At 39.6% G+C, this 10,000-nt stretch overlaps 1 protein-coding gene across 5 annotated transcripts in view; it reads left to right on the forward strand.

Moving 5' to 3' along the window:
• Cdin1 (CDAN1 interacting nuclease 1) overlaps positions 1-10,000 on the forward strand; it is a 205,067-nt gene that overhangs the window by 62,016 nt on the left and 133,051 nt on the right.

The raw sequence follows: 10,000 nt of genomic DNA on the forward strand, positions 1-10,000 counted from the left end.
AATTAGAAATCAAGCACAGACACACACACACACACACACACACACACACACACACACACAAAGGCTATTCCATGGGGAAGGAAGGGTACTGTGTATGTGCTGTTGCTTTTACTAGATCAATTCCAGTTTTAGTTTGTTTTTCCTTCTATAAAAAGGTATAACTGGTAGCATGTGACTTCAGTAGCATGCTGTTTAATAACATCTACCTTATAGATGTGCTGCTGGATTTATTTATTTATTTATTTATTTATTTATTTATTTATTTATTTATTTTAAGGATGATTCTTAGTGTCCAATATCTGCAAGGTCAGAAAGAAACATGGATGGCCCTACTGCCAGCAAACAGTTTGGTTGTATGAATCTTGTTCATGGGCCTGATCCAGATAGCTAGCAGCTCTATGGTTTCATATATCTTTGAAATAACCCAATCAGCTTGGTAGGGCATCTGAGGCCATTACACAGGTTGGAAAACTGAGTCTGCTGAAAATAGAGTGATCATGATAGGCCTGGTAGTAGCAACATAGATGGTCTCTCAATGGCTGCCTTTTATTGCACTGACGTGAAGAAAGTAGCAGCTGAAGTCACGGCTGAGGAAGTGATGTCTACTTAGGATTCTAGGTCTTCCTGCCATAGTATGGACCTGGGCAAAGCACGAACAGAAGGAGCCCTGGCTCCCTCAGCCGACTCTGAGGGCAGGGCATCACCAGCAGCATTCAGAGTCACAAGTAACTCCAGATGTCATTGGAGTCTCTTCAAAGGCAGTCTTTGTGGTTTGGACAAATCTTACAAGTACAAGACATAACCTTACTCGGTTGTAGCCTTTTCTACTTATACAAAGGAAAGGAATAACTAGGAAGTGTACCCGATTACAGGTTAACTTGTCAAGGAAGGCTGAAGCTTTGCCCAGTCTCCCGGTGACACAGGCTGGCCTTGAACTCACACTCCTCCTACCTTAGCCTCCTGTAGGAAGTACAGGTGTATGCCATCACACCGTGTCAGGAGGTTTCCATGATATAATCTACACCTGGGTTCTTACCTGCTCATCCCAACTTTGAATAAACAATTGAGATTTTATCTTAACACTCACACTGCCCTCTGATTTTAGCACAGGTCTATGCCCTTGTTACATCTCCAGTGTTAAATGGGCGAGTGGGAAGGGCAGAGTTCAGAGTAATACTGTAGAGAACTCTGTGAGGGGAAGATGTGATGTCCCTGGCTGCTTTTCATTGATTGTGTTAGGAACCTTTCTCTCTTCCAGTTAATCATAAAATATATCATTTGATCTCCAAGTCACCCCTCTGTGCTGTAGAACACACATAGTATACTGGAACTTATGTTTGGTACCCATTTACTATTCAGCCTTTGTCACCCACATCCTTTTCTGCCTCTAGAAGTCAATTTCACATTTGGGTAAACTTACTTACTTACTTTATTATTTATTTATTTATTTATTTATTTTTAGTATCCAAGTGTGAGAGAGAACACCTTATATATCTTTTTGTTACTGATTTCTCTTAATGTAATATCTACCAGTTCCATGTATTTTGCTCTAAGTGTTCATGTATACTGGTTCATATTTTATGGCTCAGAAATACCTATTTATACTATGTGTGTTTCTAATATGCATATGTATTTCCTTTCTTTTGTCAATGGACATCTCAGATGAGTCTGTATCTTAGGTATTATGAATAGTCCATCAATAAATATAGACCTGTGTATGTCTTAGGCATGAATATAGTCTCTCAATGGCTGCCTTTTATTGCACTGAAGTAAAGAACAGAGCAGCTGACGTCACTGCTGAGGAAGTGATGTCTGCTTAGGATTCTAAGTCTTCCTGCCACAGTATGGACCTGGGCAGCAGGTCTTTTGGTAACATCATTAAAGATACTTCTACAAGGAGAGTAAATGAAACTCGATTACTGATGCATTTATAAAGTGACCTTTATTATTAATGGGGAAGTTGGCTTTATAACTTAAGTTAAGCATATTGACTGCCTCTGAGCATGATTACAATGTGATTAAAATTTCCACAGTATCACTGGGGGAAATCTCTCAGTTCTTATTCTAAACTGCAATTTTTGCCTGTTTCCTAATGATTTCATACAGCCTTCCTTTGCTTTTCTTAGCACATCTTTTAAAAATGAGCAATGCCTTTGAGTGTGGTTTATATCGAAGATGGATGCTGTGTAGTGCTTCTGTGTGTTTTAGGGGATACACTCTTCTACACAACATGTATTTCCACCATCACTCCCTCTCCCCCTGGAAAAGAAGAATTATGTTTTCTATAATGGGTTACTAATATTTGATGTTATTTTTGAATGAACTTTAATTTTCAAATAAACTGCTTGGATTACTGTGCTACTCTGTCAATAAGTGGTACACTCATGGTTTTAATGAGGGGTGCAATGAAGGAAGGGTAAGAAGTCACCCATAGGCATTTGGATGCAGTTAGGTTTTGAGTGACCTCTTACTGTTGATCCTGAAGTATTCACTGGTGTGGAACTCATGTCCTTATCATCACAGTAATCAGGAGGTGTTGAATGTATTCTGGGTGCTATGTTAGGTACTGTGTTAGGTGACAAGAGGAATGCACCTAACCAAAGCTGATAGTTAAGTAGAATATGAGAAGCGTACAATAGTTATGACTCTGTCTTCGCCTTTGGAAGGTAAAGCGTGCTGACCGAGAGAATCAAAGGAGAGATTTGTTCTGGTTTATGCAACTAGGGAGACTACGTGGCTTGAGAATGGCTGTTAAAACAGAGAACTACACGGACAAAGTAAAGGAAATGGTAGATTTTCTCATCTACTTACAAGAGGTCCAATTCAGTTTATTATAATCACGTGCAATTTATGTGGAACAGACTCGGTTGTGGTTATATAAGGCCACAGACAAAAGGTGACCTCTTTGGGAAGAGTGGGTTAGTAGGAGTGGGGGTAGGTAGCATGGAAGGAAATGGAGGGGTAAAGTACATTGTATACATATCTGAAGAATGTCATATTGAGACCCAGTATTTGGTGCAATAAATATGTACTAATAAAATAAAAATTAGTAAAAAATTGTCTATTAAAATACAGTTGAAAGAAAGTAATATAGATGTTACTAAATCAACCTTCAGTTATTTGAAAGTATGTTTGGAATTAGGTAATAAGAACTTACAACATAATTTGGAATTAAACATGACATAAGGCTGTGTCTTGGCAGCAGTTAAGAACCAAGTGAGTTGAAGTGTGTAGGAATTTCAGGTGTTTTGAACAGAACCAGAACATAGCTGTCTGAGTACCCTTAGCAAATGTCAGGTCTGAGCTAGGGTTTACAGTGGAAGTGGCAGAAAGCCTATGGGGGCATCAGAGGACATGTGAGGAAGCAGAAGAACCCCAGGGTAAATGTGGAGTTTGAACAGGGATAGGCAAAATCAGACCTTTCAGGCCTTTAAAGAGTTTTGGAGGATATCTTAGCGGATGGCTGCGTAAGGTTAGGCACTGAAGGCTCTGAGAAGATGGAAAGGTATGGTTCATTCGTAGATGAAGTGGCCTTTCCAGGACTGTTTTGATGTGAGAGGAGTATCCTTCATTCTACCTGTGACCCACCAATCGATTTTAATCATGCAAACAATTAACTATAAGATCGTTAACAACTGAATTTCCATTTGCACAATATGGTAGATTCTTCTGCCCTCTCAGCGGTAGTAAATGACTTGAACATTTACTCCATGCCGTACACTGAAGCAATGGAGACAGTGAATGATGCTTGTCAGAGTAGCTCTTTTCACGGGGTGCTTCCAAGCTGTTGCAATACATTTGTACTGATTACACATTTATGAGTTTGGAATCATTGTCTTCCTATACAGTTCACTTGAATGATTTTCAGGACCATAGGCATTAAGGGTTAATTGCAAGAACACGTACATATCTACATAATGTCATGTCTTCTACTTCTCAAAAGTGTCATAGTTTGCTTTGTCCAAGTGGTAAAGAGAAAATGACTTATCTTCATTGGTTTGAAAAGAAGTCTGTAAGCTCATTCTCTGCATGGTAAGAATTAATGTAATCACCATCCTGGAAGGCTTTATCACTCAACAAGCACAGACCTGGATGGTAGACCCCAACTGTGCATTATATACAGTGTAGGCAGTAGGATTTTGTAAACTTCTATTATCAGTGATCAGGGGTACAAAGAACAGTTACTTGACACCCCCAAATTATTCATTATGAACACTAATGTTACTATTGCAGTGAGCCTCCTCTAAACCCTGGTAACTTTAGAAGACTTCTGTTGGTTGATGTTCTACCCTGCCCTTTGCCTTTTTTGTTTTTCTTATACTTTCTTTTTTTTAAAAAAAGATTTATTATTTATTATATATAAGAACATGTAGCTGTCTTCAGACACACCAGAAGAGTACTTCAGATCTCATTACAGATGGTTGTGAGCCACCATGTGGTTGCTGGGATTTGAACTCAGGACCTCTGGAAGAGCAGTCAGTGATCTTAACCACTGAGCCATCTCTCCAGCCCTTTCTTATACCTTCTGAGGAATGATTATAGTGCAAAAAGGTTGTGAGGTTGTTGGAAGATGATGATGAGAGGGTCCTTATGAAGGACTAAAATGACTGCAGGATTGATCCTCAGCCTGAAGAGACATGAGTCAGAAGCTCATGGTGTAGCATTACATGATCTAGATGAAGATAGTGCTTTACCCATTACAGCTTTTGTCCTAAGAAGGCTCTAGGAGTAAAACGTCCTTCATATACATAGGACGCTTACATCTGCTTGTTTTACAGCCTTGTCCTGATTTTATGTGACTATTTTTTTTCTTTTTAAAGAAAGTGATTTGAAAATTTTATAATAAAGTGGGGGGTCTTGTTGATTTTTAAAAACACGACCTGCATTGGTACAAAATGACACATAAGAAAACACCTTGGTTAACATTTCTTACTTGAAGGTTTGGGATAGAACACTGATTTGGGACACTTTTGGAAACTTTGGGTGTTTACCAAGGGGTTGGGCTATTTGATTTTCTCCATCAGAACAGTCACTTGGTCCAGATGCCTTCTCTTTGTTTGAGGGAAGGGTCAGCCGGGTGTCAAATTTTGTCATTGCATTGTTGCTTTTGTACACTTTCAGTAGGAGCTGTTTTTTAATTCACTTATTCACTACCAAACCCCAAAATTCTATGACAGATTTAGAATGAGAAAAACAATGAATTTCATGCCCACGGGAAGTTCATCTCTTGACTCCCGTTGTGTGTGTGCAGCCCTTGGGTGCAAGGGTGGAGGCCACATGCCTGTTTTGATGCCTCTGCATATCTTTGTTTGGTAGTTACTTATCACTGAAGGCAAATGAAATGGACAGCTATAATATCTGACACTTGCAGGGCAGGTATAACAGAGCAAACACTTTCTAAGCGCTTGGCCTACTGTGACTGTTCATTGTCCAAACAATGTTATAAGGAATGTAGAAGTATTATGTCCTTGGAGGTGCTGTGACCAGGACCTGAGCATTGAAGAGATCTAGCAAAGTCACAGTTTCTGGGCGCACCCTCTAACAGCTATGCCAAAGTGCCTCTGTATTCAGGGGAAGCATTTAGAGAATTGGTAGTTAAGAAGTTTTAATGAGTTTAATGAGCTTGTAAGTTGATACTCTAGTTAGCTAATGTCAGTGCTTAGATGCAAACTCTTCAGATTTCTAGTACACCCAAAAAGGAAGTCCTCTTCTTTTTTTTTTTAACCATTCTGACAGAGCTGTGTAATTCATTTACCTATGTCACCCAGCACTATGTGTCTTTATAAAAAGGAGTCTTAACATATAAGTGCTTAACCTTTACTTCTTAATGATGAGCTTTTAAATTGTTATTGTGCTGCCATAATTAGGTGTAAGGCCTAGAATGCTGGGTGTGTGTAGCTATAAAAAGAAAGTAATGTGATCTAGGACTGACAGTACAGCTGTATCTAGGAAAAAATCCTATGGAAGGTTGAAATTGAACGTGGTAACTGCAATTATCTAAAAGGAAGTCTATTACCTTATGATAAAACTGTCAAAATAATGATTTGGTACTCCCACAAATTGTTCAGAGAATCAATAAAGCCAATACTTCGTCACAGTTTGAGAATTTAGGAATTCTCCTAAGCCAAAAGAGGATGCTAATATAGTTTAAGAACGAGATAATTTTACTGTTTTGTTCCTGTTTCCTCTTATAACTTCTAAGAGTTAATACATTTGCTTGGGAAGCTTGATGAACAACATTGTTAGAAAACGAATAGTATTTATTCAATAGTTCTCCACAGGACATATGCAAAAATACACTATGTTGCTTTTCAGGAATACAAAATACAGGATTTTGAGTAAAGTATAATTTCTTCTGTGGTCAGTGCTTTTCTTAGGTTTAGTGTCTTGGCCTTTGGACCAACGTTGGTCTTTGTTGTCATTGGATACAAACCGAGGAGAATGACAGTTTGAACTTTGGTCACTCAAGCCTACATGCTTCCCTGCTTGCTCTTGCTGATATGCATGTCTACACAAGTGAACATTTGTGTTTTCATGCAGGTTAACAGACTCATTCAACACTCCTGCATGCTGATTGGTGGACATAGATTCATGGTTTGCCCTCTATAGTTAGTTTTTCATTTTTGTTTTGTAACATGGCATATTTTATATAACTAATGCAGAAGTACTTTTTGTTGGGATTAGCCTTTGTAGTCATGGCTCTCGACTTGGTACTCTATCCATAAATATCCACTGACATAGAAAGATGGATAATTCCTTGATGGCCTACCACTTCCTTTCAGCCAGAAGACTGAGGGGCTGCCAGGAATTAATTTTAGGTAATATAAGCATTGGCTACAATGTGATAGTTAGTGGGAGACTTGGGTCTTCTTTAGTTGAGCCGCTCAGCAATGTTTGTATATAGTAAAGGCAGGTGTTAATATTGTTGCCTCATAAACACTAAAGCACAGTTTAGTTTAGCATGACTGTTCCTCGCATAGTAGAAGCTACAAGAGCTAGGAGATGGATGTTAGCTCCCACATCTACCTGCTGTTTACCTCTGTCACTTCCTTGAGAGTTGAGATGTTCAGCTGAGGCGGTGAACACATGAAGAAACTCAGGTCCCCATCTTTCCTGACTGGAGTACAGATTACAGATCTGCCTACTTAGTGTCCACATGTTTAGCTTTGCTTCCTGTAATATAACTTTCTCTTCTTTTTACTTAAGTCTCATCCCTTAAAATTTGTGTGTATGTCCACTTACATTGGAGTCCCAGTTTGACACTGTACCATGATCCCTGAGAACATGTCTGGGAGCACTCCCTAGTTTGCTCCTCTTTAAAATCAAATAACATCTTTCTGCCCATGATTAAAATGATTAAAAATGCTGCCCAGATTAAAAATGATTCTCTGAATTTTCTAGCAATGTGCACATAGCAGATTACTCAAGTGATAGTGACTTTTCTCTGTCGGGGGTTTTTCTCTCAGCCTGGTGTGATGGTTTACACCTCTACTCCCTCAGCTTTAGAGGCGGAAGCAGGAAGAGGAGTAACTCCAAGCCTGTTTCAGCTTCATAGTAATTCCACCGGAGCACATGAGACTGTCAGGAGGAAAGAAAGAAAAGGAAGGAGGAAGAAGGAAAGATTGAAGGAGGCATGAGTGTGGGAGGAGTGGAAAAGAAGGGGGAGGGCAGGAAGCAAAGAGGAAGCTTTCAATTTAATTTTTAATATGTATGAATTTGTATGTATTTTATAGTTAAGCCACAGCCTGCCGGGTGAATTTTATTTATCATTTTTTTCTAGCCTTTCTTTCATCTCTCTTAACTCATAAACCGAATAAGCACACAGTGTTCTTGTCTGTCATTCAGATCTGTAGTGAAGCTGGCTGAGAGTCGTGTCAAGTTCCAGCCCCATCTCCAGAAACTCTCCCTACGTACACTTCTCCAAAAGCATGCGCATCAGCATAAGTGTCAGAAGTCAGTTTTCTCAGGATGGCCTAACTTTTAATGAAGCTACAAATACCTTAGGTTCTGATTGTCACTTTGTTTTTTCCTTTTCTTTTTTTCTTTACCTTGTTCTTATATAGTTTTAATTATTTGGGTAACACTTAAGGTGGAGAAATTAAAATGAGTTGTTTCAAGACTAGATTTGATTTAGATTCCTTTTCCACTCCTGCATAAGCTCTCAACCATGCTGTATACGCACTAGACATCTTCCTGTGTGAGGTATCCCAGGCAATGGGCAAAGAGGAAGACAGCGGTGCTCTAGGACTCTTATAAGTACAGTTTTCAGGGTTTTCTTTCTAATCTCTTGATTTGTTGCATCTCCCATATAACTTTCTGTTCAGTTTTCAAACTGTTGATTCTTATTTGGTTTTAAAAACTAGATAATGTGTTTGAGAATATTCTTTAAATGGTATTTTGTGTATATGCGTGCGTAGGTGTAGACCAGGTCAGAACACTAAGGTTGTTCTGGTCTGGAATTTATTCTTGCCCCGTAATAGTATACCCAGCATCTCACTCCCGTCTTTTTAACCTGTCTGTACTTACACACAAAGTAAGCAAGGATGAAGAGAAGTATTTGTGAAATGTGTGAATGGGAGCATTAGGTAATGGTCTCATTGTGACACATGAAGCATCAGGTTGTCACCATTCCCAGGAGAGAGTCCGTGCTGGGGACGAGGAAGGATGTCATGATACCTTTCACCAGTTGAGCGTTCTTTTAAGTCATGAGCACATTGACCATGTTCTTTGGGGCTGCTCACCTGCCTTTTGGCTTGGAAGGCAGATGATTGTGTCTTTTGAAGTATGAAAGATGAAAGAACTGGAGAAAATGGGGCTGACAGATGGGTGGCAAAGGGGTTGATGGTGTTTTCAACATTTCCTGTCTAATTAGATTTTCTGATGGCCATCATAGAGAAAACTGACAACAAATGCTGGCAGGGATATAGGGAAGGAGAAACTCCTAGTCACTGCTGGTGGGGATGCAGGTAGCATATCCATTAATGGAAATCAGTATGAGGTTTCTGCAAAACAAACGAATAAACGAAAACTAAAGATAGAGTTGCTACATGATCCAGCTATACATTGGCAATTCTGGCCATGTACCCAAAGAACTCTAGAGGCAGCCACAGAGATACCCAAACATCTGTGCGTATTGCAACTCAAGAGCAGTGAAATGGAATCTACATAGCTACCCATCTATAGATGAGTAGATAATGAGAATATGGTACAATATACAATGGAATTTTATCCAGCTGTTAAAAAATGAGATTATGAAATTTTCAGGAAAGGGTGTGGGGTTGGAAAGTTAAATTAAGGGAAGTGGAATGCAAAATAAAAAACAACAAAAAAACTCAAAAAGTAGTATGAGAAACTCACAAACTAAGACAGAAAAAGGTGTGTCTTGTATGCGTGGATGTACCTCTTTGTGTGTGTGTGTGTGTGTGTGTGTGTGTGTGTGTGTGTGGTATGTTTGTGGTGTGTGTGGTCTGTCTGTCTATAAATGTAGGCAAACCTTAAACTCTAGGAAAGAAGACTCAGGAGAGGACATAAAGGTGTCTAGGAAGATGAGCAGAGGAAGGCCCAAGTGACAGGCTCTGGTGGGGATAGCATGCAAGGGGGGAGCAGATGAGCTTACAGGAGAAGTATCAGCTAAAACAATTTTGAAATGAGACCTGGTGTTTTGTAGGCTAATTAATTAGATCCTGAGATGCTGTGTGTTTCCTCTTGTTTACTGAGCACGTACATATTCCTGACACGGCAAAGCTGGGTCTTCTGACTAACTTGGATTACTGCCCTCAGCAAGCTTATGCTCTAGTAGGAGAGCTGAGCTCCTCACAAGCAGACATTAACTGTGGATTCATAGTGCAACTCGGGATTCCAGAGACAGCAGCTCAGTGCACCCTTTGTGCACTGGTGTGAAGGTGAAAGTTCACATCCTCAGAACTTAGTAAAACTGGGTTTGGCGGCGTGTCTCTGTAATCCCAGTGTTCCAGACAAGTTGGGAGGTGGAGACAGTAGA

This window comes from Rattus norvegicus, chromosome 3, assembly GCF_021556685.1.
Source record: "Rattus norvegicus strain SHRSP/BbbUtx chromosome 3, alternate assembly SHRSP_T2T, whole genome shotgun sequence".
NCBI lineage: Eukaryota > Metazoa > Chordata > Mammalia > Rodentia > Muridae > Rattus > Rattus norvegicus.